This window comes from Scyliorhinus torazame, chromosome 4 (genome assembly GCF_047496885.1).
Source record: "Scyliorhinus torazame isolate Kashiwa2021f chromosome 4, sScyTor2.1, whole genome shotgun sequence".
Lineage (NCBI taxonomy): Eukaryota > Metazoa > Chordata > Chondrichthyes > Carcharhiniformes > Scyliorhinidae > Scyliorhinus > Scyliorhinus torazame.
Genome location: NC_092710.1, coordinates 78,876,400 through 78,903,203, shown reverse-complemented (window position 1 = coordinate 78,903,203; position 26,804 = coordinate 78,876,400). Strand labels below are relative to the sequence as shown.

Sequence of the window (26,804 nt, the reverse complement as noted above, 5' to 3'; positions counted from 1 at the left end):
TCTCTCTCCGTCCTGCATTTCTCTCTCCATCCTGCCTTTCTCTCTCTCTGTCCTGCCTATCTCTCTCCATCCTGCCATTCTCTCTCTGTCCTGCCTTTCTCTCTCCATCCTGCCTTTCTCTCTCATTCCTGCCTTTCTCTCTCTCAGTCCTGCCTTTCTCTCTCTTCGTCCTGCCTTTCTCTCTCCATCCTGCCTTTCTCTCTCTCCTCCCTGCCTTTCTCTCTCTCCGTCCTGCCTTTCTCTCTCTCAGTCCTGCTTTTCTCTCTCCATCCTGCCTTTCTCTCTCAGTCCTGCCTTTCTCTCTCCATCCTGCTTTTCTCTCTCTGTCCTGCCTTTCTCTCTCTCAGTCCTGCCTTTCTCTCTCTCAGTCCTGCCTTTCTCTCTCAGTCCTGCCTTTCTCTCTCCATCCTACCTTTCTCTCTCTCAGTCCTGCCATTCTCTCTCTCAGTTCTGCCTTTCTCTCTCTGTCCTGCCTTTCTCTCTCCATCCTGCCTTTCTCTCTCAGTCCTGCCTTTCTCTCTCTCAGTCCTGCCTTTCTCTCTCAGTCCTGCCTTTCTCTCTCTCAGTCCTGCCTTTCTCTCTCCGTCCAGTATTTCTCTCTCCGTCCTGCCTTTTTCATCTCTCTCAGTCCTGCCTTCCTCTCTCCATCCTGCCTTTCTCTCTCCATCCTGCTTTTCTCTCTCTCAGTCCTGGCTTTCTCTCTCTCTGTCCTGCCTTTCTCTCTCTCAGTCCTGCCTTTCTCTCTCTCAGTTCTGCCTTTCTCTCTCTGTCCTGCCTTTCTCTCTCTCTCTCCTGCCTTTCTCTCTCTGTCCTGCCTTTCTCTCTCCATCCTGCCTTTCTCTCTCATTCCTGCCTTTCTCTCTCACAGTCCTGCTTTTCTCTCTCTCAGTCCTGCCTTTCTCTCTCTCCGTCCTGCATTTCTCTCTCCATCCTGCCTTTCTCTCTCTCTGTCCTGCCTATCTCTCTCCATCCTGCCATTCTCTCTCTGTCCTGCCTTTCTCTCTCCATCCTGCCTTTCTCTCTCTTTCCTGCCTTTTTCTCTCTCAGTCCTGCCTTTCTCTCTCTCCGTCCTGCCTTTCTCTCACTCCATCCTGCCTTTCTCTCTCTCCGTCCTGCCTTTCTCTCTCCATCCTGCCTTTCTCTCTCTCCTCCCTGCCTTTCTCTCTCTCCATCCTGCCTTTCTCTCTCTCAGTCCTGCCTTTCTCTCTCATTCCTGCCTTTCTCTCTCTCAGTCCTGCCTTTCTCTCTCATTCCTGCCTTTCTCTCTCTCCGTCCTGCGTTTCTCTCTTTCCGTCCTGCCTTTCTCTCTCCGTCCTGCCTTTCTCTCTCTCTGTCCTGCCTTTCTCTCTCCATCCTGCCTTTCTCTCTCATTCCTGCCTTTCTCTCTCTCCGTCCTGCATTTCTCTCTCCGTCCTGCCTTTCTCTCTCTCAGTCCTGCCTTTCTCTCTCCGTCCTGCCTTTCTCTCTCAGTCCCGCCTTTCTCTCTCTCAGTCCTGCCTTTCTCTCTTTCCGTCCTGCCTTTCTCTCTCCGTCCTGCCTTTCTCTCTCTCTGTCCTGCCTTTCTCTCTCCGTCCTGCCTTTCTCTCTCAGTGCCGCATTTCTCTCTCTCAGTCCTGCCTTTCTCTCTCCATCCTGCCTTTCTCTCTCCATCCTGCCTTTCTCTCTCTCAGTCCTGCCTTTCTCTCTCTCAGTCCAGCCTTTCTCTCTCCATCCTGCTTTTCTCTCTCTCCCTGTCCTGCCTTTCTCTCTCTCAGTCCTGCCTTTCTCTCTCTCAGTCCCGCCTTTCTCTCTCTCAGTTCTGCCTTTCTCTCTCTGTCCTGCCTTTCTCTCTCTCTCTCCTGCCTTTCTCTCTCTCCGTCCTGCCTTTCTCTCTCTGTTCTGCCTTTCTCTCTCTCAGTCCTGCCTTTCTCTCTCTGTCCTGCCTTTCTCTCTCTCCTCCCTGCCTTTCTCCCTCTCCAACCTGCCTTTCTCTCTCTCTGTCCTGCCTTTCTCTCTCTCAGTCCTGCCTTTCTCTCTCACAGTCCTGCCTTTCTCTCTCTCAGTCCTGCCTTTCTCTCTCTCAGTCCTGCCTTTCTCTCTCTCAGTCCTGCCTTTCTCTCTCCATCCTGCCTTTCTCTCTCAGTCCTGCCTTTCTCTCTCTGTTCTGCCTTTCTCTCTCTCAGTCCTGCCTTTCTCTCTCTGTCCTGCCTTTCTCTCTCTCAGTCCTGCCTTTCTCTCTCCATCCTGCCTTTCTCTCTCTCCTCCCTGCCTTTCTTCTCTCTCCGTCCTGCCTTTCTCTCTCAGTCCTGCCTTTCTCTCTCATTCCTGCCTTTCTCTCTCTCAGTCCTGCCTTTCTCTCTCATTCCTGCCTTTCTCTCTCTCCGTCCTGCGTTTCTCTCTTTCCGTCCTGCCTTTCTCTCTCCGTCCTGCCTTTCTCTCTCTCCGTCCTGCGTTTCTCTCTCTCCGTCCTGCCTCTCTCTCTCTGTCCTGCCTTTCTCTCTCCATCCTGCCTTTCTCTCTCATTCCTGCCTTTCTCTCTCTCCGTCCTGCATTTCTCTCTCTCAGTCCCGCCTTTCTCTCTCTCAGTCCTGCCTTTCTCTCTCCATCCTGCCTTTCTCTCTCCATCCTGCTTTTCTCTCTCTCAGTCCTGCCTTTCTCTCTCTCAGTCCTGCCTTTCTCTCTCCATCCTGCTTTTCTCTCTCTCAGTCCTGCCTTTCTCTCTCTCAGTCCTGCCTTTCTCTCTCTCAGTTCTGCCTTTCTCTCTCTGTCCTGCCTTTCTCTCTCTCTCTCCTGCCTTTCTCTCTCTCCGTCCTGCCTTTCTCTCTCTGTTCTGCCTTTCTCTCTCTCAGTCCTGCCTTTCTCTCTCTGTCCTGCCTTTCTCTCTCTCCTCCCTGCCTTTCTCCCTCTCCAACCTGCCTTTCTCTCTCTCTGTCCTGCCTTTCTCTCTCTCAGTCCTGCCTTTCTCTCTCACAGTCCTGCCTTTCTCTCTCTCAGTCCTGCCTTTCTCTCTCTCAGTCCTGCCTTTCTCTCTCCATCCTGCCTTTCTCTCTCAGTCCTGCCTTTCATTCTCTGTTCTGCCTTTCTCTCTCTCAGTCCTGCCTTTCTCTCTCTGTCCTGCCTTTCTCTCTCTCAGTCCTGCCTTTCTCTCTCAGTCCTGCCTTTCTCTCTCCATCCTGCTTTTCTCTCTCTCAGTCCTGCCTTTCTCTCTCCATCCTGCCTTTCTCTCTCAGTCCTGCCTTTCTCTCTCTGTTCTGCCTTTCTCTCTCTCAGTCCTGCCTTTCTCTCTCAGTCCTGCCTTTCTCTCTCTCAGTTCTGCCTTTCACTCTCTGTCCTGCCTATCTCTCTCTCTCATGCCTTTCTCTCTCTCCGTCCTGCCTTTCTCCCTCTGTCCTGCCTTTCTCTCTCTCTCTCATGCCTTTCTCTCTCTCCGTCCTGCCTTTCTCTCTCCGTCCTGCCTTTCTCTCTCTCCATCCTGCCTTTCTCTCCCCGTCCTGCCTCTCTCTCTCAGTCCTGCCTTTCTCTCTCTCAGTCCTGCCTTTCTCTCTCCATCCTGCCTTTCTCTCTCCATCCTGCCTTTCTCTCTCTCCATCCTGCCTTTCTCTCTCTCAGTCCTGCCTTTCTCTCTCTCCATCCTGCCTTTCTCTCTCAGTCCTGCCTTTCTCTCTCTCAGTCCTGCCTTTCTCTCTCTCAGTCCTGCCTTTCTATCTCCATCCTGCCTTTCTCTCTCTCCGTCCTGCCTTTCTCTCTCTCTGTCCTGCCTTTCTCTCTCTCTGTCCTGCCTTTCTCTCTCTCAGTTCTGCCTTTCTCTCTCTCCGTCCTGCCTTTCTCTCTCAGTCCTGCCTTTCTATCTCTCCATTCTGCCTTTCTCTCTCCGTCCTGCCTTTCTCTCTCTCTGTCCTGCCTTTCTCTCACCGTCCTGCCTTTCGCTCTCTCCGTCCTGCCTTTCTCTCTCCATCCTGCCTTTCTCTCTCATTCCTGCCTTTCTCCATCTCCGTCCTGCGTTTCTCTCTCTCAGTTCTGCCCTTCTCTCTCTCCGTCCTGCCTTTCTCTCTCAGTCCTGCCTTTCTATCTCTCCATTCTGCCTTTCTCTCTCCGTCCTGCCTTTCTCTCACTCAGTCCTGCCTTTCTCTCTCCGTCCTGCGTTTCTCTCTTTCCGTCCTGCCTTTCTCTCTCCGTCCTGCCTTTCTCTCTCTCAGTCCTGCCTTTCTCTCTCCATCCTACCTTTCTCTCTCCATCCTGCTTTTCTCTCTCTCAGTCCTGCCTTTCTCTCTCTCCGTCCTGCCTTTCTCTCTCTCCGTCCTGCCTTTCTCTCTCAGTCCTGCTTTTCTCTCTCTCAGTCCTGCCTTTCTCTCTCTCCGTCCTGCCTTTCTCTCTCAGTCCTGCCTTTCTCTCTCTGTACTGCCTTTCTCTCTCTCAGTCATGCCTTTCTCTCTCTGTCCTGCCTTTCTCTCTCTCCTCCCTGCTATGCTCTCTCTCCAACCTGCCTTTCTCTCTCTCTGTCCTGCCTTTCTCTCTCTCAGTCCTGCCTTTCTCTCTCTCAGTCCTGCCTTTCTCTCTCACAGTCCTGCCTTTCTATCTCTCCATCCTGTCTTTCTCACTCTTTCCTGCTTTTCTCTCTCTCCGTCATGCCATTCTCTCTCCGTCCTGCCTTTCTCTCTCTCTGTCCTGCCTTTCTCTCTCTCAGTCATGCCATTCTCTCTCCGTCCTGCCTTTCTCTCTCTCTGTCCTGCCTTTCTCTCTCTCTCTCATGCCTTTCTCTCTCTCCGTCCTGCCTTTCTCTCTCTCCATCCTGCCTTTCTCTCTCCGTCCTGCCTCTCTCTCTCAGTCCTGCCTTTCTCTCTCTCAGTCCTGCCTTTCTCTCTCCATCCTGCCTTTCTCTCTCCATCCTTCCTTTCTCTCTCTCCGTCCTGCCTTTCTCTCTCTCAGTCCTGCCTTTCTCTCTCTCAGTCCTGCCTTTCTCTCTCTCCATCCTGCCTTTCTCTCTCAGTCCTGCCTTTCTCTCTCTCAGTCCTGCCTTTCTCTCTCTCAGTCCTGCCTTTCTATCTCCATCCTGCCTTTCTCTCTCTCCGTCCTGCATTTCTCTCTCTCAGTCCTGCCTTTCTCTCTCTCAGTTCTGCCTTTCTCTCTCTCCGTCCTGCCTTTCTCTCTCAGTTTAGCCTTTCTATCTCTCCATTCTGCCTTTCTCTCTCCGTCCTGCCTTTCTCTCTCTCCGTCCTGCCTTTCTCTCTCCATCCTGCCTTTCTCTCCCTTTCCTGCCTTTCTCCATCTCCGTCCTGCGTTTCTCTCTCTCAGTCCTGCCTTTCTATCTCCATCCTGCCTTTCTCTCTCTCCGTCCTGCCTTTCTCTCTCTCAGTCCTGCCTTTCTCTCTCTCTGTCCTGCCTTTCTCTCTCTCTGTCCTGCCTTTCTCTCTCCGTCCTGCCTTTCGCTCTCTACGTCCTGCCTTTCTCTCTCCATCCTGCCTTTCTCTCTCATTCCTGCCTTTCTCCATCTCCGTCCTGCGTTTCTCTCTCTCAGTTCTGCCTTTCTCTCTCTCCGTCCTGCCTTTCTCTCTCAGTCCTGCCTTTCTATCTCTCCATTCTGCCTTTCTCTCTCCGTCCTGCCTTTCTCTCACTCAGTCCTGCCTTTCTCTCTCCGTCCTGCGTTTCTCTCTTTCCGTCCTGCCTTTCTCTCTCCGTCCTGCGTTTCTCTCTTTCCGTCCTGCCGTTCTCTCTCAGTCCTGCCTTTCTCTCTCAGTCCTGCCTTTCTCTCTCTCCGTCCTGCCTTTCTCTCTCAGTCCTGCCTTTCTATCTCCATCCTGCTTTTCTCTCTCTCAGTCCTGCCTTTCTCTCTCTCCGTCCTGCCTTTCTCTCTCAGTCCTGCCTTTCTCTCTCTGTTCTGCCTTTCTCTCTCTCAGCCCTGCCTTTCTCTCTCTGTCCTGCCTTTCTCTCTCTCCAACCTGCTTTTCCTCTCTCTGTCCTGCCTTTCTCTCTCTCAGTCCTGCCTTTCTCTCTCACAGTCCTGCCTTTCTATCTCTCCATCCTGTCTTTCTCAATCTTTCCTGCTTTTCTCTCTCTCCGTCATGCCATTCTCTCTCCTTCCTGCCTTTCTCTCTCTCAGTCCTGCTTTTCTCTCTCTCCATCCTGCCTTTATCTCTCTCCGTCCTGCCTTTCTCTGTCTCAGTCCTGCCTTTCGCTCTCTCCGTCCTGCCTTTCTCTCTCCATCCTGCCTTTCTCTCTCTCCGTCCTGCCTTTCTCTCTCTCAGTCCTGCCTTTCTCTCTCTCTGTCCTGCCTTTCTCTCTCTCTGTCCTGCCTTTCTCTCTCCGTCCTGCCTTTCGCTCTCTCCGTCCTGCCTTTCTCTCTCCATCCTGCCTTTCTCTCTCATTCCTGCCTTTCTCCATCTCCGTCCTGCGTTTCTCTCTCTCAGTCCTGCCTTTCTCTCTCTCCGTCCTGCCTTTCTCTCTCAGTCCTGCCTTTCTATCTCTCCATTCTGCCTTTCTCTCTCTGTCCTGCCTTTCTCTCACTCAGTCCTGCCTTTCTCTCTCCGTCCTGCGTTTCTCTCTTTCCGTCCTGCCTTTCTCTCTCCGTCCTGCGTTTCTCTCTTTCCGTCCTGCCTTTCTCTCTCAGTCCTGCCTTTCTCTCTCAGTCCTGCCTTTCTCTCTCTCCGTCCTGCCTTTCTCTCTCAGTCCTGCCTTTCTGTCTCCATCCTGCTTTTCTCTCTCTCAGTCCTGCCTTTCTCTCTCTCCGTCCTGCCTTTCTCTCTCAGTCCTGCCTTTCTCTCTCTGTTCTGCCTTTCTCTCTCTCAGCCCTGCCTTTCTCTCTCTGTCCTGCCTTTCTCTCTCTCAGTCCTGCCTTTCTCTCTCACAGTCCTGCCTTCCTCTCTCTCAGTCCTGCCTTTCTCTCTCACAGTCCTGCCTTTCTATCTCTCCATCCTGTCTTTCTCACTCTTTCCTGCTTTTCTCTCTCTCCGTCATGCCATTCTCTCTCCGTCCTGCCTTTCTCTCTCTCAGTCCTGCTTTTCTCTCTCTCCATCCTGCCTTTATCTCTCTCCGTCCTGCCTTTCTCTGTCTCAGTCCTGCCTTTCGCTCTCTCCGTCCTGCCTTTCTCTCTCTCAGTCCTGCCTTTCTCTCTCTCCTCACTGCTTTTCTCTCTCTCCATCCTACCTTTCTCTCTCTCCGTCCTGCCTTTCTCTCTCCATCCTTCCTTTCTCTCTCTCAGTCCTGCCTTTCTCTCTCTCAGTCCTGCCTTTCTCTCTCTCCGTCCTGCCTTTCTCTCTCTCCGTCCTGCCTTTCTCTCTCTACGTCCTGCCTTTCTCTCTCATTCCTGCCTTTCTCTCTCTCCGTCCTGCGTTTCTCTCTCTCAGTCCTGCCTTTCTCTCTCTCAGTCCTGCCTTTCTCTCTCCATACTGCCTTTCTCTCTCCATCCTGCCTATCTCTCTCCATCCTGCCTATCTCTCTCCATCCTGCCTATCTCTCTCTGTCCTGCCTTTCTCTCTCCATCCTGCCTTTCTCTCTCATTCCTGCCTTTCTCTCTCTCCGTCCTGCGTTTCTCTCTCTCAGTCCTGCCTTTCTCTTTCTCAGTCCTGCCTTTCTCTCTCCATACTGCCTTTCTCTCTCCATCCTGCCTTTCTCTCTCCATCCTGCCTATCTCTCTCCATCCTGCCTTTCTCTCTCTCAGTCCTGCCTTTCTCTCTCTCGGTCCTGCCTTTCTCACTCAGTCCTGCCTTTCTCTCTCTGTTCTGCCTTTCTCTCTCTCAGTCCTGCCTTTCTCTCTCTGTCCTGCCTTTCTCTCTCTCCTCCCTGCCTTGCTCTCTCTCCAACCTGCCTTTCTCTCTCTCAGTCCTGCCTTTCTCTCTCTCTGTCCTGCCTTTCTCTCTCTGTCCTGCCTTTCTCTCTCACAGTCCTTCCTTTCTCTCTCTCAGTCCTGCCTTTCTCTCTCAGCCCTGCCTTTCTCTCTCAGCCCTGCCTTTCTCTCTCTCAGTCCTGCCTTTCTCTCTCAGCCCTGCCTTACTCTCTCTGTTCTGCCTTTCTCTCTCTGTCCTGCATTTCTCTCTCCATCCTGCCTTTCTCTGTCTCAGTCCTGCCTTTCTCTCTCAGTCCTGCCTTTCTAACTCTCCGTCCAGCATTTCTCTCTCCGTCCTGCCTTTTTCTCTCTCTCAGTCCTCCCTTTCTCTCTCAGTCCTGCCTTTCTCTCTCTCAGTCATAGATTATCATAGAAATTACAGTGCAGAAGGAGGCCATTCGGCCCATCGCGTCTGCACCGGCTCTTGGAAAGAGCACCCTACCCAAGGTCAACACCTCCACCCTATCCCCATAACCCAGTATCCCCAGCCAACACTAAGGGCAATTTTGGACACTAAGGGCAATTTATCATGGCCAATCCACCTAACCTGCACATCTTTGGACTGTGGGAGGAAACCGGAGCGCCCGGAGGAAACCCACGCACACACGGGGAGGATGTGCAGACTCCACACAGACAGTGACCCAAGCCGGAATCGAACCTGGGAACCTGGAGCTGTGAAGCTATTGTGCTATCCACAAGGCTACCGTGCTGCCCTTTCTTTCTCTGTCCTGCATTTCTCTGAGTCGTGCCTTTCTCTCTTTCCGTACTATTTTTCTCTCTCTCCATCCTGCCTTTATCTCTCTCAGTCCTGCCTTTCTCTCTCAGTCCTGCCTTTCTCTCTCTCCGTCCTGCCTTTCTCTCTCTCCGTCCTGCCTTTCTCTCTCAGTCCTGCCTTTCTCTCTCTCCGTCCTGTTTTTCTCTCTCTCCGTCATGCCTTTCTCTCTCCATCCTGCCTTTCTCTCTGTCTGTCCTGCCTTTCTTTCTCTGCTCATCCTTTCTCTCTCTCAGTCCTGCCTTTCTCTCTCCGACCTGCCTTTCTCTCTCCGTCCTGCCTTTCTCTCTCTCCGTCCTGCCTTTCTTTCTCTGTCCTCCCTTCTCTCTCACAGTCCTGCCTTTCTCTCTACGTCCTGCCTTTCTATCTCTCCATCCTGTCTTTCTCACTCTTTCCTGCTTTTCTCTCTCTCCGTCATGCCATTCTCTCTCCGTCCTGCCTTTCTCTCTCTCAGTCCTGCTTTTCTCTCTCTCCATCCTGCCTTTCTCTCTCTCCGTCCTGCCTTTCTCTGTCTCAGTCCTGCCTTTCGCTCTCTCCGTCCTGCCTTTCTCTCTCTCAGTCCTGCCTTTCTCTCTCTCCTCACTGCTTTTCTCTCTCTCCATCCTACCTTTCTCTCTCTCCGTCCTGCCTTTCTCTCTCCATCCTTCCTTTCTCTCTCTCAGTCCTGCCTTTCTCTCTCTCAGTCCTGCCTTTCTCCCTCTACGTCCTGCCTTTCTCTCTCTCCGCCCTGCCTTTCTCTCTCTCAGTCCTGCCTTTCTCTGTCTCAGTCCTGCCTTTCTCTCTCTCAGTCCTGACTTTCTCTCTCTCAGTCCTGCCTTTCTCTCTCAGTCTTGCCTTTCACTCTCCGTCCTGCGTTTCTCTCTCTCCGTCCTGTCTTTCTGTCTCCGTCCTGCCTTTCTCTCTCTCCATCCTGCCTTTCTCTCTCTCTGTCCTGCCTTTCTCTCTCAGTCCTGCCTTTCTCTCTCTCAGTCCTGCCTTTCTCTCTCTCATTCCTGCCTTACTCTCTCTCCGTCCTGCCTTTCTCTCTCTCCGTCCTGCCTTTCTCTCTCTCAGTCCTGCCTTTCTCTCTCTCAGTCCTGCCTTTCTCTCTCTCAGTCCTGCCTTTCTATCTCTCCGTCCTGCCTTTCTCCGTCCTGCCTTTCTCTCTCTCAGTCCTGCATTTCTCTCTCTCTGTCCTGCCTTTCTCTCTCAGTCCTGCCTTTCTCTCTCCGTCCTGCCTTTCTCTCTCAGTCCTGCCTTTCTCTCTCTCAGTCCTGCTTTTCCCGCTCTGCGTACTGCCTTTTTCTCTCTCACCGCCCTGCAATTCTCTCTCCATCCTGCCTTTCTCTCTCCATCCTGCCTTTCTCTCTCAGCCCTGCCTTTCTCTCTCTCAGTCCAGCCTTTCTCTGTCTCCGTCCTGCCTTTCTCTCTCAGCCCTGCCTTTCTCTCTCAGTCCTGCCTTTCTCTCTCTGTCCTGCCTTTCTCTCTCTGTCCTGCCTTTCTCTCTCTCAGTCCTGCCTTTCTCTCTCTCAGTGCTGCCTTTCTCTCTCTCAATCCTGCCTTTCTCTGTCTCAGTCCTGCCTTTCTCTCTTTCAGTCCTGCCTTTCTCTCTCTCAGTCCTGCCTTTCTCTCTCAGTCCTGCCTTTCTCTCTCTCCGTCCTGCAATTCTCTCTCCGTCCTGCCTTTCTCTCTCTCCGTCCTGCAATTCTCTCTCAGTCCTGCCTTTCTCTCTCCGTCCTGCCTTTCTCTCTCAGTCCTGCCTTTCTCTCTATCAGTCCTGCCTTTCTCTCTCCATCCTGCCTTTCTCTGTCTCAGTCCTGCCTTTCTCTCTTTCAGTCCTGCCTTTCTCTCTCTGACCTGCCTTTCTCTCTCTCAGTCCTGCCTTTCTCTCACTCAGTCCTGCCTTTCTCTCTCTCAGTCCTGCCTTTCTCTTTCTCAGTCCTGCCTTTCTCTCTCTCCATCCTGCCTTTCTCTCTCCATTCTGCCTTTCTCTCGCCGTCCTGTCTTTCGCTCTCCGTCCTGCCTTTCTCTCTCCATCCTGCCTTTCTCTCTCTCAGTCCTGCTTTTTTCTCTCGGTCCTGCCTTTCTCTCTCTCAGTCCTGCCTTTCTCTCTCTCAGTTCTGCCTTTCTCTCTCTCTGTACTGCCTTTCTCTCTCTCAGTCCTACCTTTCTCTCTCTATGTCCTGCCTTCCTTTCTCTCAGTCCTGCCTTTCTCTCTCTCCATCCTGCCTTTCTCTCTCTCCGTCCTGCCTTTCTCTCTCTCAGTCCTGCCATTCCCTCTCTCAGTCCTGCCTTTCTCTCTCTCCATCCTGCCTTTCTCTCTCTCCATCCTGCCTTTCTCTCTCTCCGTCCTGCGTTTTTCTCGCAGTCCTGCTTTTCTCTCTCTGTCCTTCCTTTCTCTGTCTCAGTCCCGCCTTTCTCTCTCTCCGTCCTGCCTTTCTCTATCTCTGTTGTGCCTTTCTCTCTCTCTGTCCTGCTCTTTTCTCTCTCAGTCTTGCCTTTCTCTCTCTCCGTCCTGCCTTTCTCTCTCCAATCTGCCTTTCTCTCTCAGTCCTGCCTTTCTCTCTCCATCCTGCCTTTCTCTCTCTCAGTCCTGCCTTTCTCTCTCTGACCTGCCTTCCTCTCTCTCAGTTCTGCCTTTCTCTCTCTCTGTACTGCCTTTCTCTCTCTCAGTCCTGCATTTCTCTCTCTGACCTGCCTTTCTCTCTCTCTGACCTGCCTTTCTCTCTCTCAGTTCTGCCTTTCTCTCTCTCTGTCCTGCCTTTCTCTCTCTCTGTACTGCCTTTCTCTCTCTCCGCCCTGTAATTCTCTCTCAGTCCTGCCTTTCTCTCTCCGTCCTTCCTTTCTCTCTCTCAGTCCTGCTTTTCTCTCTCTCCGTCCTGCCTTTCTCTCTCTCAGTCCTGCCTTTCTCTCTCTCAGTCCTGCCTTTCTCTCTCTCTCCGTCCTGCCTTTCTCTTTCTCAGTCCAGCTTTTTTCTCTCTCCGTACTGCCTTTCTCTCTCTACATCCTGCCTTTCTCTCTCTCTGTCCTGCCATTCTCTCTCAGTCCTGCCTTTCTCTCTCCGTCCTGCCATTCTCTCTCTCCGTTCTGCCTTTCTCTCTCAGTCCTGCCTTTCTCTCTCCGTCCTGTCTTTCTCTCTCTCTGTTCTGCCTTTCTCTCTCTCATTACTGCCTTTTTCTCTTTGTCCTGCCAATCTCTCTCTCCGTCCTGCCTTTCTCTCTCTCAGTCCTGCCTTTCTCTCTCAGTCCTGCCATTCTCTCTCTCCGTCCCGCCTTTTTCTCTCTCCGTCCTGCCTTTCTCTCAACGTCCTGCCTTTCTCTCTCCGTCCTACCTTTCTCTCTCAGTCCTGCCTTTCTCTCTTTCAGTCCTGCCTTTCTCTCTCAGTCCTGCCTTTCTCTCTCTCAGTCGTGCCTTTCTCTCTCCATCCTGCCTTTCTCTTTCTCAGTCCTGCCTTTCTCTCTCTCCGTCCTGCCTTTCTCTCTCCATCCTGCATTTCTCTCTCTCAGTCTTGCTTTTTTCTCTCTGTCCTGCTGATCTCTCTCTCGGTCCTGCCTTTCTCTCCCTCTTCGTCCTGCCTTTCTCTCACTCCGTCCTGCCTTTTTCTCTCTCAATCCTGCCATTCTCTCTCTCAGTCCTGCCTTTCTCGGACTCAGTCCTGCCTTTCTCTCTCCGTCCTGCCTTTTTCTCTCTCAATCCTGCCTTTTTCTCTCTCAATCCTGCCATTCTCTCTCTCAGTCCTGCCTTTCTCTCTCTCAGTCCTGCCTTTCTCTCTCTCTCCGTCCTGCCTTTCTCTTTCTCAGTCCAGCTTTTCTCTCTCTCCGTACTGCCTTTCTCTCTCTACATCCTGCCTTTCTCTCTCTCTGTCCTGCCATTCTCTCTCAGTCCTGCCTTTCTCTCTCCGTCCTGCCATTCTCTCTCTCCGTTCTGCCTTTCTCTCTCAGACCTGCCTTTCTCTCTCCGTCCTGTCTTTCTCTCTCTCCGTTCTGCCTTTCTCTCTCTCATTCCTGCCTTTTCCTCTTTGTCCTGCCAATCTCTCTCTCCGTCCTGCCTTTCTCTCTCTCAGTCCTGCCTTTCTCTCTCAGTCCTGCCATTCTCTCTCTCCGTCCCGCCTTTTTCTCTCTCCGTCCTGCCTTTCTCTCAACGTCCTGCCTTTCTCTCTCCGTCCTGCCTTTCTCTATTTCAGTCCTGCCTTTCTCTCTCAGTCCTGCCTTTCTCTCTCTCAGTCCTGCCTTTCTCTCACTCAGTCCAGCCTTTCTCTCTCTCAGTCCTGCCTTTCTCTTTCTCAGTCCTGCCTTTCTCTCTCTCCATCCTGCCTTTCTCTCTCCATTCTGCCTTTCTCTCGCCGTCCTGTCTTTCGCTCTCCGTCCTGCCTTTCTCTCTCCATCCTGCCTTTCTCTCTCTCAGTCCTGCTTTTTTCTCTCTGTCCTGCTGATCTCTCTCTCGGTCCTGCCTTTCTCTCTCTCAGTCCTGCCTTTCTCCCTCTTCGTCCTGCCTTTCTCTCTCTCCGTCCTGCCTTTTTCTCTCTCAATCCTGCCATTCTCTCTCTCAGTCATGCCTTTCTCGGACTCAGTCCTGCCTTTCTCTCTCTCCGTCCTGCCTTTCTCTCTCTCCGTCCTGCCTTTCTCTCTCTCAGTCCTGCCTTTCTCTCTCTCCGTCCTGCCTTTCTCTCTCTCAGTCCTGCCTTTCTCTCTCAATCCTGCCATTCTCTCTCCGTGCTGCCTTTCTCTCTCTCTGTCCTGCTTTTTTCTCTCTGTCCTGCTGATCTCTCTCTCGGTCCTGCCTTTCTCTCTCTCAGTCCTGCCTTTCTCCCTCTTCGTCCTGCCTTTCTCTCTCTCCGTCCTGCCTTTTTCTCTCTCAATCCTGCCATTCTCTCTCTCAGTCCTGCCTTTCTCTGACTCAGTCCTGCCTTTCTCTCTCTCCGTCCTGCCTTTCTCTCTCTCAGTCCTGCCGTTCTCACTCCGTGCTGCCTTTCTCTCTCTATGTCCTGCCTTCCTTTCTCTCAGTCCTGCTATTCTCTCTCTCCATCCTGCCTTTCTCTCTCTCCGTCCTGCCTTTCTCTCTCTCAGTCCTGCCATTCCCTCTCTCAGTCCTGCCTTTCTCTCTCCGTCCTGCGTTTTTCTCGCAGTCCTGCTTTTCTCTGTCTGTCCTTCCTTTCTCTGTCTCAGTCCCGCCTTTCTCTCTCTCCGTCCTGCCTTTCTCTATCTCCGTTGTGCCTTTCTCTCTCTCTGTCCGGCTCTTTTCTCTCTCAGTCCCGCCTTTCTCTCTCTCCGCCCTGCCTTTCTCTCTCCAATCTGCCCTTCTCTCTCAGTCCTGCCTTTCTCTCTCAGTCCTGGCTTTCTCTCTCCATCCTGCCTTTCTCTCTCTCTGTACTGCCTTTCTCTCTCAGTCCTGCCTTTCTCTCTCAGTCCTGCCTTTCTCTCTCAGTCCTGCCTTTCTCTCTCCGTCCTTCCTTTCTCTCTCTCAGTCCTGCCTTTCTCTCTCTCCGTCCTGCCTTTCTCTCTCTCTCCGTCCTGCCTTCCTCTCTCTCAGTCCAGCCTTTCTCTGTCTCCGTCCTGCCTTTCTCTCTCAGCCCTGCCTTTCTCTCTCAGTCCTGCCTTTCTCTCTCTCAATCCTGCCTTTCTCTGTCTCAGTCCTGCCTTTCTCTCTCTCAGTCCTGCCTTTCTCTCTCTCAGTCCTGCCTTTTTCTCTCTGTCCTGCCTTTCTCTCTCTCAGTCCTGCCTTTCTCTCTCAGTGCTGCCTTTCTCTCTCTCAATCCTGCCATTCTCTCTCTCAGTCCTGCCTTTCTCTGTCTCAGTCCTGCCTTTCTCTCTCTCAGTCCTGCCTTTCTCTCTCTGTCCTGCCTTTCTCTCTCTCAGTCCTGCCTTTCTCTCTCTCAGTGCTGCCTTTCTCTCTCTCAATCCTGCCTTTCTCTGTCTGAGTCCTGCCTTTCTCTCTTTCAGTCCTGCCTTTCTCTCTCTCAGTCCTGCCTTTCTCTCTCAGTCCTGCCTTTCTCTCTCAGTCCTGCCTTTCTCTCTCTCAGTCCTGCAATTCTCTCTCCGTCCTGCCTTTCTCTCTCTCAGTCCTGCCTTTCTCTCTCAGTCCTGCCTTTCTCTCTCAGTCCTGCCTTTCTCTCTCTCAGTCCTCCCCATCTCTCTCCATCCTGCCTTTCTCTGTCTCAGTCCTGCCTTTCTCTCTTTCAGTCCTGCATTTCTCTCTCAGTCCTGCCTTTCTCTCTCTCAGTCCTGCCTTTCTCTTTCTCAGTCCTGCCTTTCTCTCTCTCCATCCTGCCTTTCTTTCTCCATTCTGCCTTTCTCTCGCCGTCCTGTCTTTCGCTCACCATCCTGCCTTTCTCTCTCTCAGTCCTGCTTTTTTCTCTCTGTCCTGCTGATCTCTCTCTCGGTCCTGCCTTTCTCTCTCTCAGTCCTGCCTTTCTCCCTCATCGTCCTGCCTTTCTCTCTCTCCGTCCTGCCTTTTTCTCTCTCAATCCTGCCATTCTCTCTCTCAGTCCTGTCTTTCTCTGACTCAGTCCTGCCTTTCTCTCTCTCCGTCCTACCTTTCTCTCTCTCAGTCCTGCCTTTCTCTCTCAATCCTGCCATTCTCTCTCCGTCCTGCCTTTCACTCTCCGTGCTGCCTTTCTCTCTCTCAGTCCTGCTTTTTTCTCTCTGTCCTGCTGATCTCTCTCTCGGTCCTGCCTTTCTCTCTCTCAGTCCTGCCTTTCTCCCTCTTCGTCCTGCCTTTCTCTCGCTCCGTCCTGCCTTTTTCTCTCTCAATCCTGCCATTCTCTCTCTCAGTCCTGCCTTTCTCTGACTCAGTCCTGCCTTTCTCTCTCTCCGTCCTGCCTTTCTCTCTCTCAGTCCTGCCGTTCTCACTCCGTCCTGCCTTTCTCTCTCTATGTCCTGCCTTCCTTTCTCTCAGTCCTGCCTTTCTCTCTCTCCATCCTGCCTTTCTCTCTCTCCGTCCTGCTCTTTTCTCTCTCAGTCCCGCCTTTCTCTCTCTCCGTCCTGCCTTTCTCTCTCCAATCTGCCCTTCTCTCTCAGTCCTGCCTTTCTCTCTCTGTCCTGGCTTTCTCTCTCCATCCTGCCTTTCTCTCTCTCAGTCCTGCCTTTCTCTCTCTGACCTGCCTTTCTCTCTCTCAGTCCTGCCTTTCTCTCTCTCTGACCTGCCTTTCTCTCTCTCTGTACTGCCTTTCTCTCTCTCAGTCCTGCCTTTCTCTCTCTCTGTACTGCCTTTCTCTCTCAGTCCTGCCTTTCTCTCTCTGACCTGCCTTTCTCTCTCTCTGACCTGCCTTTCTCTCTCTCAGTCCTGCCTTTCTCTCTCTCAGTCCTGCCTTTCTCTCTCTCTGTACTGCCTTTCTCTCTCAGTCCTGCCTTTCTCTCTCTGACCTGCCTTTCTCTCTCTCTGACCTGCCTTTCTCTCTCTCAGTTCTGCCTTTCTCTCTCTCTGTCCTGCCTTTCTCTCTCTCTGTACTGCCTTTCTCTCTCTCCGCCCTGTAATTCTCTCTCAGTCCTGCCTTTCTCTCTCCGTCCTTCCTTTCTCTCTCTCAGTCCTGCCTTTCTCTCTCTCCGTCCTGCCTTTCTCTCTCTCAGTCCTGCCTTTCTCTCTCTCAGTCCTGCCTTTCTCTCTCAGTCCTGCCTTTCTCTCTCTCAGTCCTGCCTTTCTCTCTCTCAGTGCTGCCTTTCTCTCTCTCAATCCTGCCTTTCCTGTCTCAGTCCTGCCTTTCTCTCTCTCAGTCCTGCCTTTCTCTCTCTCAGTCCTGCCTTTCTCTCTCAGTCCTGCCTTTCTCTCTCTGACCTGCCTTTCTCTCTCTCAGTTCTGCCTTTCTCTCTCTCTGTCCTGCCTTTCTCTCTCTCTGTACTGCCTTTCTCTCTCTCCGCCCTGTAATTCTCTCTCAGTCCTGCCTTTCTCTCTCCGTCCTTCCTTTCTCTCTCTCAGTCCTGCTTTTCTCTCTCTCCGTCCTGCCTTTCTCTCTCTCAGTCCTGCCTTTCTCTCTCTCAGTCCTGCCTTTCTCTCTCTCTCCGTCCTGCCTTTCTCTTTCTCAGTCCAGCTTTTTTCTCTCTCCGTACTGCCTTTCTCTCTCTACATCCTGCCTTTCTCTCTCTCTGTCCTGCCATTCTCTCTCAGTCCTGCCTTTCTCTCTCCGTCCTGCCATTCTCTCTCTCCGTTCTGCCTTTCTCTCTCAGTCCTGCCTTTCTCTCTCCGTCCTGTCTTTCTCTCTCTCCGTTCTGCCTTTCTCTCTCTCATTACTGCCTTTTTCTCTTTGTCCTGCCAATCTCTCTCTCCGTCCTGCCTTTCTCTCTCTCAGTCCTGCCTTTCTCTCTCAGTCCTGCCATTCTCTCTCTCCGTCCCGCCTTTTTCTCTCTCCGTCCTGCCTTTCTCTCAACGTCCTGCCTTTCTCTCTCCGTCCTACCTTTCTCTCTCAGTCCTGCCTTTCTCTCTTTCAGTCCTGCCTTTCTCTCTCAGTCCTGCCTTTCTCTCTCTCAGTCGTGCCTTTCTCTCTCCATCCTGCCTTTCTCTTTCTCAGTCCTGCCTTTCTCTCTCTCCGTCCTGCCTTTCTCTCTCCATCCTGCATTTCTCTCTCTCAGTCTTGCTTTTTTCTCTCTGTCCTGCTGATCTCTCTCTCGGTCCTGCCTTTCTCTCCCTCTTCGTCCTGCCTTTCTCTCTCTCCGTCCTGCCTTTTTCTCTCTCAATCCTGCCATTCTCTCTCTCAGTCCTGCCTTTCTCGGACTCAGTCCTGCCTTTCTCTCTCCGTCCTGCCTTTTTCTCTCTCAATCCTGCCTTTTTCTCTCTCAATCCTGCCATTCTCTCTCTCAGTCCTGCCTTTCTCTCTCTCAGTCCTGCCTTTCTCTCTCTCTCCGTCCTGCCTTTCTCTTTCTCAGTCCAGCTTTTCTCTCTCTCCGTACTGCCTTTCTCTCTCTACATCCTGCCTTTCTCTCTCTCTGTCCTGCCATTCTCTCTCAGTCCTGCCTTTCTCTCTCCGTCCTGCCATTCTCTCTCTCCGTTCTGCCTTTCTCTCTCAGACCTGCCTTTCTCTCTCCGTCCTGTCTTTCTCTCTCTCCGTTCTGCCTTTCTCTCTCTCATTCCTGCCTTTTCCTCTTTGTCCTGCCAATCTCTCTCTCCGTCCTGCCTTTCTCTCTCTCAGTCCTGCCTTTCTCTCTCAGTCCTGCCATTCTCTCTCTCCGTCCCGCCTTTTTCTCTCTCCGTCCTGCCTTTCTCTCAACGTCCTGCCTTTCTCTCTCCGTCCTGCCTTTCTCTATTTCAGTCCTGCCTTTCTCTCTCAGTCCTGCCTTTCTCTCTCTCAGTCCTGCCTTTCTCTCACTCAGTCCAGCCTTTCTCTCTCTCAGTCCTGCCTTTCTCTTTCTCAGTCCTGCCTTTCTCTCTCTCCATCCTGCCTTTCTCTCTCCATTCTGCCTTTCTCTCGCCGTCCTGTCTTTCGCTCTCCGTCCTGCCTTTCTCTCTCCATCCTGCCTTTCTCTCTCTCAGTCCTGCTTTTTTCTCTCTGTCCTGCTGATCTCTCTCTCGGTCCTGCCTTTCTCTCTCTCAGTCCTGCCTTTCTCCCTCTTCGTCCTGCCTTTCTCTCTCTCCGTCCTGCCTTTTTCTCTCTCAATCCTGCCATTCTCTCTCTCAGTCATGCCTTTCTCGGACTCAGTCCTGCCTTTCTCTCTCTCCGTCCTGCCTTTCTCTCTCTCCGTCCTGCCTTTCTCTCTCTCAGTCCTGCCTTTCTCTCTCTCCGTCCTGCCTTTCTCTCTCTCAGTCCTGCCTTTCTCTCTCAATCCTGCCATTCTCTCTCCGTGCTGCCTTTCTCTCTCTCTGTCCTGCTTTTTTCTCTCTGTCCTGCTGATCTCTCTCTCGGTCCTGCCTTTCTCTCTCTCAGTCCTGCCTTTCTCCCTCTTCGTCCTGCCTTTCTCTCTCTCCGTCCTGCCTTTTTCTCTCTCAATCCTGCCATTCTCTCTCTCAGTCCTGCCTTTCTCTGACTCAGTCCTGCCTTTCTCTCTCTCCGTCCTGCCTTTCTCTCTCTCAGTCCTGCCGTTCTCACTCCGTGCTGCCTTTCTCTCTCTATGTCCTGCCTTCCTTTCTCTCAGTCCTGCTATTCTCTCTCTCCATCCTGCCTTTCCCTCTCTCAGTCCTGCCTTTCTCTCTCCGTCCTGCGTTTTTCTCGCAGTCCTGCTTTTCTCTGTCTGTCCTTCCTTTCTCTGTCTCAGTCCCGCCTTTCTCTCTCTCCGTCCTGCCTTTCTCTATCTCCGTTGTGCCTTTCTCTCTCTCTGTCCGGCTCTTTTCTCTCTCAGTCCCGCCTTTCTCTCTCTCCGCCCTGCCTTTCTCTCTCCAATCTGCCCTTCTCTCTCAGTCCTGCCTTTCTCTCTCAGTCCTGGCTTTCTCTCTCCATCCTGCCTTTCTCTCTCTCTGTACTGCCTTTCTCTCTCAGTCCTGCCTTTCTCTCTCAGTCCTGCCTTTCTCTCTCAGTCCTGCCTTTCTCTCTCCGTCCTTCCTTTCTCTCTCTCAGTCCTGCCTTTCTCTCTCTCCGTCCTGCCTTTCTCTCTCTCTCCGTCCTGCCTTCCTCTCTCTCAGTCCAGCCTTTCTCTGTCTCCGTCCTGCCTTTCTCTCTCAGCCCTGCCTTTCTCTCTCAGTCCTGCCTTTCTCTCTCTCAATCCTGCCTTTCTCTGTCTCAGTCCTGCCTTTCTCTCTCTCAGTCCTGCCTTTCTCTCTCTCAGTCCTGCCTTTCTCTCTCTGTCCTGCCTTTCTCTCTCTCAGTCCTGCCTTTCTCTCTCAGTGCTGCCTTTCTCTCTCTCAATCCTGCCATTCTCTCTCTCAGTCCTGCCTTTCTCTGTCTCAGTCCTGCCTTTCTCTCTCTCAGTCCTGCCTTTCTCTCTCTGTCCTGCCTTTCTCTCTCTCAGTCCTGCCTTTCTCTCTCTCAGTGCTGCCTTTCTCTCTCTCAATCCTGCCTTTCTCTGTCTGAGTCCTGCCTTTCTCTCTTTCAGTCCTGCCTTTCTCTCTCTCAGTCCTGCCTTTCTCTCTCAGTCCTGCCTTTCTCTCTCAGTCCTGCCTTTCTCTCTCTCAGTCCTGCAATTCTCTCTCCGTCCTGCCTTTCTCTCTCTCAGTCCTGCCTTTCTCTCTCAGTCCTGCCTTTCTCTCTCAGTCCTGCCTTTCTCTCTCTCAGTCCTCCCCATCTCTCTCCATCCTGCCTTTCTCTGTCTCAGTCCTGCCTTTCTCTCTTTCAGTCCTGCATTTCTCTCTCAGTCCTGCCTTTCTCTCTCTCAGTCCTGCCTTTCTCTTTCTCAGTCCTGCCTTTCTCTCTCTCCATCCTGCCTTTCTTTCTCCATTCTGCCTTTCTCTCGCCGTCCTGTCTTTCGCTCACCATCCTGCCTTTCTCTCTCTCAGTCCTGCTTTTTTCTCTCTGTCCTGCTGATCTCTCTCTCGGTCCTGCCTTTCTCTCTCTCAGTCCTGCCTTTCTCCCTCATCGTCCTGCCTTTCTCTCTCTCCGTCCTGCCTTTTTCTCTCTCAATCCTGCCATTCTCTCTCTCAGTCCTGTCTTTCTCTGACTCAGTCCTGCCTTTCTCTCTCTCCGTCCTACCTTTCTCTCTCTCAGTCCTGCCTTTCTCTCTCAATCCTGCCATTCTCTCTCCGTCCTGCCTTTCACTCTCCGTGCTGCCTTTCTCTCTCTCAGTCCTGCTTTTTTCTCTCTGTCCTGCTGATCTCTCTCTCGGTCCTGCCTTTCTCTCTCTCAGTCCTGCCTTTCTCCCTCTTCGTCCTGCCTTTCTCTCGCTCCGTCCTGCCTTTTTCTCTCTCAATCCTGCCATTCTCTCTCTCAGTCCTGCCTTTCTCTGACTCAGTCCTGCCTTTCTCTCTCTCCGTCCTGCCTTTCTCTCTCTCAGTCCTGCCGTTCTCACTCCGTCCTGCCTTTCTCTCTCTATGTCCTGCCTTCCTTTCTCTCAGTCCTGCCTTTCTCTCTCTCCATCCTGCCTTTCTCTCTCTCCGTCCTGCTCTTTTCTCTCTCAGTCCCGCCTTTCTCTCTCTCCGTCCTGCCTTTCTCTCTCCAATCTGCCCTTCTCTCTCAGTCCTGCCTTTCTCTCTCTGTCCTGGCTTTCTCTCTCCATCCTGCCTTTCTCTCTCTCAGTCCTGCCTTTCTCTCTCTGACCTGCCTTTCTCTCTCTCAGTCCTGCCTTTCTCTCTCTCTGACCTGCCTTTCTCTCTCTCTGTACTGCCTTTCTCTCTCTCAGTCCTGCCTTTCTCTCTCTCTGTACTGCCTTTCTCTCTCAGTCCTGCCTTTCTCTCTCTGACCTGCCTTTCTCTCTCTCTGACCTGCCTTTCTCTCTCTCAGTCCTGCCTTTCTCTCTCTCAGTCCTGCCTTTCTCTCTCTCTGTACTGCCTTTCTCTCTCAGTCCTGCCTTTCTCTCTCTGACCTGCCTTTCTCTCTCTCTGACCTGCCTTTCTCTCTCTCAGTTCTGCCTTTCTCTCTCTCTGTCCTGCCTTTCTCTCTCTCTGTACTGCCTTTCTCTCTCTCCGCCCTGTAATTCTCTCTCAGTCCTGCCTTTCTCTCTCCGTCCTTCCTTTCTCTCTCTCAGTCCTGCCTTTCTCTCTCTCCGTCCTGCCTTTCTCTCTCTCAGTCCTGCCTTTCTCTCTCTCAGTCCTGCCTTTCTCTCTCAGTCCTGCCTTTCTCTCTCTCAGTCCTGCCTTTCTCTCTCTCAGTGCTGCCTTTCTCTCTCTCAATCCTGCCTTTCCTGTCTCAGTCCTGCCTTTCTCTCTCTCAGTCCTGCCTTTCTCTCTCTCAGTCCTGCCTTTCTCTCTCAGTCCTGCCTTTCTCTCTCTCAGTCCTGCCTTTCTCTCTCTCAGTGCTGCCTTTCTCTCTCTCAATCCTACCTTTCTCTCTCTCTGTCCTGCCTTTCTCTCTTTCAGTCCTGCCTTTCTCTCTCTCAGTCCTGCCTTTCTCTCTCAGTCCTGCCTTTCTCTCTCTCCGTCCTGCAATTCTCTCTCCGTCCTGCCTTTCTCTCTCTCAGTCCTGCCTTTCTCTCTCAGTCCTGCCTTTCTCTCTCAGTCCTGCCTTTCTCTCTCTCAGTCCTGCCCATCTCTCTCCATCCTGCCTTTCTCTGTCTCAGTCCTGCCTTTCTCTCTTTCAGTCCTGCCTTTCTCTCTCAGTCCTGCCTGACTCTCTCTCCATCCTGCCTTTCTCTCTCCATTCTGCCTTTCTCTCGCCGTCCTGTCTTTCGCTCTCCATCCTGCCTTTCTCTCTCTCAGTCCTGCTTTTTTCTCTCTGTCCTGCTGATCTCTCTCTCAGTCCTGCCTTTCTCTCTCAATCCTGCCATTCTCTCTCCGTCCTGCCTTTCACTCTCCGTGCTGCCTTTCTCTCTCTCAGTCCTGCTTTTTTCTCTCTGTCCTGCTGATCTCTCTCTCGGTCCTGCCTTTCTCTCTCTCAGTCCTGCCTTTCTCCCTCTTCGTCCTGCCTTTCTCTCGCTCCGTCCTGCCTTTTTCTCTCTCAATCCTGCCATTCTCTCTCTCAGTCCTGCCTTTCTCTGACTCAGTCCTGCCTTTCTCTCTCTCCGTCCTGCCTTTCTCTCTCTCAGTCCTGCCGTTCTCACTCCGTCCTGCCTTTCTCTCTCTATGTCCTGCCTTTCTCTGTCTCAGTCCCGCCTTTCTCTCTCTCAGTCTTGCCTTTCTCTCTCTCCGTTGTGCCTTTCTCTCTCCAATCTGCCTTTCTCTCTCTCCATCCTGCCTTTCTCTCTCTCAGTCCTGCCTTTCTCTCTCTGTACTGCCTTTCTCTCTCTCAGTCCTGCCTTTCTCTCTCTCTGTACTGCCTTTCTCTCTCAGTCCTGCCTTTCTCTCTCTGACCTGCCTTTCTCTCTCTCTGACCTGCCTTTCTCTCTCTCAGTCCTGCCTTTCTCTCTCTCAGTCCTGCCTTTCTCTCTCTCTGTACTGCCTTTCTCTCTCAGTCCTGCCTTTCTCTCTCTGACCTGCCTTTCTCTCTCTCTGACCTGCCTTTCTCTCTCTCAGTTCTGCCTTTCTCTCTCTCTGTCCTGCCTTTCTCTCTCTCTGTACTGCCTTTCTCTCTCTCCGCCCTGTAATTCTCTCTCAGTCCTGCCTTTCTCTCTCCGTCCTTCCTTTCTCTCTCTCAGTCCTGCCTTTCTCTCTCTCCGTCCTGCCTTTCTCTCTCTCAGTCCTGCCTTTCTCTCTCTCAGTCCTGCCTTTCTCTCTCTCTCCGTCCTGCCTTCCTCTCTCTCAGTCCAGCCTTTCTCTCTCTCTGTCCTGCCTTTCTCTCTCAGTCCTGCCTTTCTCTCTCTCAGTCCTGCCTTTCTCTCTCTCAGTGCTGCCTTTCTCTCTCTCAATCCTGCCTTTCCTGTCTCAGTCCTGCCTTTCTCTCTCTCAGTCCTGCCTTTCTCTCTCTGTCCTGCCTTTCTCTCTCTCAGTCCTGCCTTTCTCTCTCTCAGTGCTGCCTTTCTCTCTCTCAATCCTGCCTTTCTCTGTCTCAGTCCTGCCTTTCTCTCTTTCAGTCCTGCCTTTCTCTCTCTCAGTCCTGCCTTTCTCTCTCAGTCCTGCCCTTCTCTCTCTCCGTCCTGCAATTCTCTCTCCGTCCTGCCTTTCTCTCTCTCAGTCCTGCCTTTCTCTCTCAGTCCTGCCTTTCTCTCTCAGTCCTGCCTTTCTCTCTCTCAGTCCTGCCTTTCTCTCTCTCAGTCCTGCCTTTCTCTCTCTCCATCCTGCCTTTCTCTGTCTCAGTCCTGCCTTTCTCTCTTTCAGTCCTGCCTTTCTCTCTCAGACCTGCCTTTCTCTCTCTCAGTCCTGCCTTTCTCTTTCTCAGTCCTGCCTTTCTCTCTCTCCATCCTGCCTTTCTCTCTCCATTCTGCCTTTCTCTCGCCGTCCTGTCTTTCGCTCTCCATCCTGCCTTTCTCTCTCTCAGTCCTGCTTTTTTCTCTCTGTCCTGCTGATCTCTCTCTCGGTCCTGCCTTTCTCTCTCTCAGTCCTGCCTTTCTCCCTCTTCGTCCTGCCTTTCTCTCGCTCCGTCCTGCCTTTTTCTCTCTCAATCCTGCCATTCTCTCTCTCAGTCCTGCCTTTCTCTGACTCAGTCCTGCCTTTCTCTCTCTCCGTCCTGCCTTTCTCTCTCTCAGTCCTGCCGTTCTCACTCCGTCCTGCCTTTCTCTCTCTATGTCCTGCCTTTCTCTCTCTCCGTCCTGCCTTTCTCTCTCTCAGTCCTGCCTTTCTCTCTCTCCGTCCTGCCTTTCTCTCTCTCAGTCCTGCCATTCCCTCTCTCAGTCCTGCCTTTCTCTCTCCGTCCTGCGTTTTTCTCGCAGTCCTGCTTTTCTCTCTCTGTCCTTTCTTTCTCTGTCTCAGTCCCGCCTTTCTCTCTCTCCGTCCTGCCTTTCTCTCGCTCCGTCCTGCCTTTCTCTCTCTCAGTCCTGCCATTCCCTCTCTCAGTCCTGCCTTTCTCTCTCCGTCCTGCGTTTTTCTCGCAGTCCTGCTTTTTTCTCTCTGTCCTGCTGATCTCTCTCTCAGTCCTGCCTTTCTCTCTCAATCCTGCCATTCTCTCTCCGTCCTGCCTTTCACTCTCCGTGCTGCCTTTCTCTCTCTCAGTCCTGCTTTTTTCTCTCTGTCCTGCTGATCTCTCTCTCGGTCCTGCCTTTCTCTCTCTCAGTCCTGCCTTTCTCCCTCTTCGTCCTGCCTTTCTCTCGCTCCGTCCTGCCTTTTTCTCTCTCAATCCTGCCATTCTCTCTCTCAGTCCTGCCTTTCTCTGACTCAGTCCTGCCTTTCTCTCTCTCCGTCCTGCCTTTCTCTCTCTCAGTCCTGCCGTTCTCACTCCGTCCTGCCTTTCTCTCTCTATGTCCTGCCTTCCTTTCTCTCAGTCCTGCCTTTCTCTCTCTCCATCCTGCCTTTCTCTCTCTCCGTCCTGCCTTTCTCTCTCTCAGTCTTGCCTTTCTCTCTCTCCGTTGTGCCTTTCTCTCTCCAATCTGCCTGTCTCTCTCTCCATCCTGCCTTTCTCTCTCTCAGTTCTGCCTTTCTCTCTCTCTGTACTGCCTTTCTCTCTCTTAGTCCAGCCTTTCTCGCTCTCTGTACTGCCTTTCTCTCTCTGACCTGCCTTTCTCTCTCTCTGACCTGCCTTTCTCTCTCTCTGTACTGCCTTTCTCTCTCTCAGTCCTGCCTTTCTCTCTCTCTGTACTGCCTTTCTCTCTCAGTCCTGCCTTTCTCTCTCTGACCTGCCTTTCTCTCTCTCTGACCTGCCTTTCTCTCTCTCAGTTCTGCCTTTCTCTCTCTCTGTACTGCCTTTCTCTCTCTCCGCCCTGTAATTCTCTCTCAGTCCTGCCTTTCTCTCTCCGTCCTTCCTTTCTCTCTCTCAGTCCTGCCTTTCTCTCTCTCCGTCCTGCCTTTCTCTCTCTCAGTCCTGCCTTTCTCTCTCTCAGTCCTGCCTTTCTCTCTCTCAGTCCTGCCTTTCTCTCTCTCTCCGTCCTGCCTTTCTCTCTCTCAGTCCAGCTTTTCTCTCTCTCCGTACTGCCTTTCTCTCTCTACATCCTGCCTTTCTCTCTCTCTGTCCTGCCATTCTCTCTCTGTCCTGCCTTTCTCTCTCTGACCTGCCTTTCTCTCTCTCTGACCTGCCTTTCTCTCTCTCAGTTCTGCCTTTCTCTCTCTACATCCTGCCTTTCTCTCTCTCTGTCCTGCCATTCTCTCTCAGTCCTGCCTTTCTCTCTCCGTCCTGCCATTCTCTCACAGTCCTGCTTTTCTCTCTCCGTTCTGCCTTTCTCTCTCAGTCCTGCCTTTCTCTCTCCGTCCTGCCTTTCTCTCTCCCTCCTGTCTTTCTCTCTCTCCGTCCTGCTTTTCTCTCTCTCAGTCCTGCCTTTCTCTCTCAGTCCTGCCATTCTCTCTCTCCGTCCTGCTTTTTTCTCTCTCCGTCCTGCCTTTCTCGCACTCCATCCTGCCTTTCTCTCTCAGTCCTGCCTTTCTCTCTCTCCGTCCTGCCTTTCTCTCTCCATCCTGCCTTTCTCTCTCAGTCCTGCCTTTCTCTCTCCCTCCTGCCTTTCTCTCTCTCAGTCCTGCCTTTCTCTCTCCGTCCTACCTTTCTCTCTCAGTCCTGCCTTTCACTCTCCAGCCTGCCTTTCTCTCTCTGTCCTGCCTTTCTCTCTCCGCCCTGCCTTTCTCTCTCTATCCTGCCTTTCTCTCTCCGTCCTGCCTTTCACTCTCCGTCCTGCCTTTCTCTCTCTGTCCTGCCTTTCTCTCTCCGCCCTGCCTTTCGCTCTCTCAGTCCAGCCTTTCTCTCTCCATCCTGCCTTTCTCTCTCAGTCCTGCCTTTCTCTCTCTCAGTCCTGCCTTTCTCTCTCCATCCTGCCTTTCTCTCTCCGTCCTGCCTTTCTCTCTCTCAGTCCTGCCTTTCTCTCTCTCAGTCCTGCCTTTCTCTCTCTCCATCCTGCCTTTCTCTCTCTGACCTGCCTTTCTCTCTCTAAGTCCTGCCTTTCTCTCTCTCTGTACTGCCTTTCTCTATCTCCGTCCTGTAATTCTCTCTCAGTCCTGCCTTTCTCTCTCCGTCCTTCCTTTCTCTCTCTCAGTCCTGCCTTTCTCTCTCTCCGTCCTGCCTTTCTCTCTCTCAGTCCTGCCTTTCTCTCTCTCAGTCCTGCCTTTCTCTCTCTACATCCTGCCTTTCTCTCTCTCTGTCCTGCCTTTCTCTCTCAGTCCTGCCTTTCTCTCTCCGTCCTGCCATTCTCTCTCTCCGTTCTGCCTTTCTCTCTCAGTCCTGCCTTTCACTCTCCGTCCTGCCTTTCCCTCTCCATCCTGCCTTTCTCTCTCTCAGTCCTGCCTTTCTCTCTCTCCGTCCTGCCTTTCACTCTCCGTCCTGCCTTTCCCTCTCAGCCTTGCCTTTCTCTCTCTCAGTCCTGCCTTTCTCTCTCCGTCCTGCCTTTCCCTCTCAGCCTTGCCTTTCTCTCTCTCCGTTCTGCCTTTCTCTCTCTCAGTCCTGCCTTTTTCTCTTTGTCCTGCCAATCTCTCTCTCAGCCCTGCCTTTCTCTCTCTCAGTCCTGCCTTTCTCCCTCTTCATCCTGCCTTTCTCTCTCTCCGTCCTGCCTTTTTCTCTCTCCGTCCTGCCTTTCTCTCAGTCCTGCCTTTCTCTCTCAGTCCTGCCTTTCACACTCCATCCTGCCTTTCTCTCTCCTCCCCGCCTTTCTCTCTTCATCCTGCCTTTCTCTCTCCGTCCTGCCTTTCACTCTCCGTCCTGCCTTTCACTCTCCGTCCTGCCTTTCTCTCTCTGTCCTGCCTTTCTCTCTTCGCCCTGCCTTTCTCTCTCCCCGTCCTGCCTTTCTCTCTCTCCGTCCTGTA

The 26,804-nt window shown here is 52.5% G+C and overlaps 1 protein-coding gene across 3 annotated transcripts in view; it reads right to left on the bottom strand.

The window, feature by feature from the left end:
- The window catches only part of LOC140411610 (immunoglobulin superfamily member 11-like), a 366,531-nt gene that overhangs the window by 190,166 nt on the left and 149,561 nt on the right, over nucleotides 1-26,804 (bottom strand). The window lies entirely within an intron of this gene.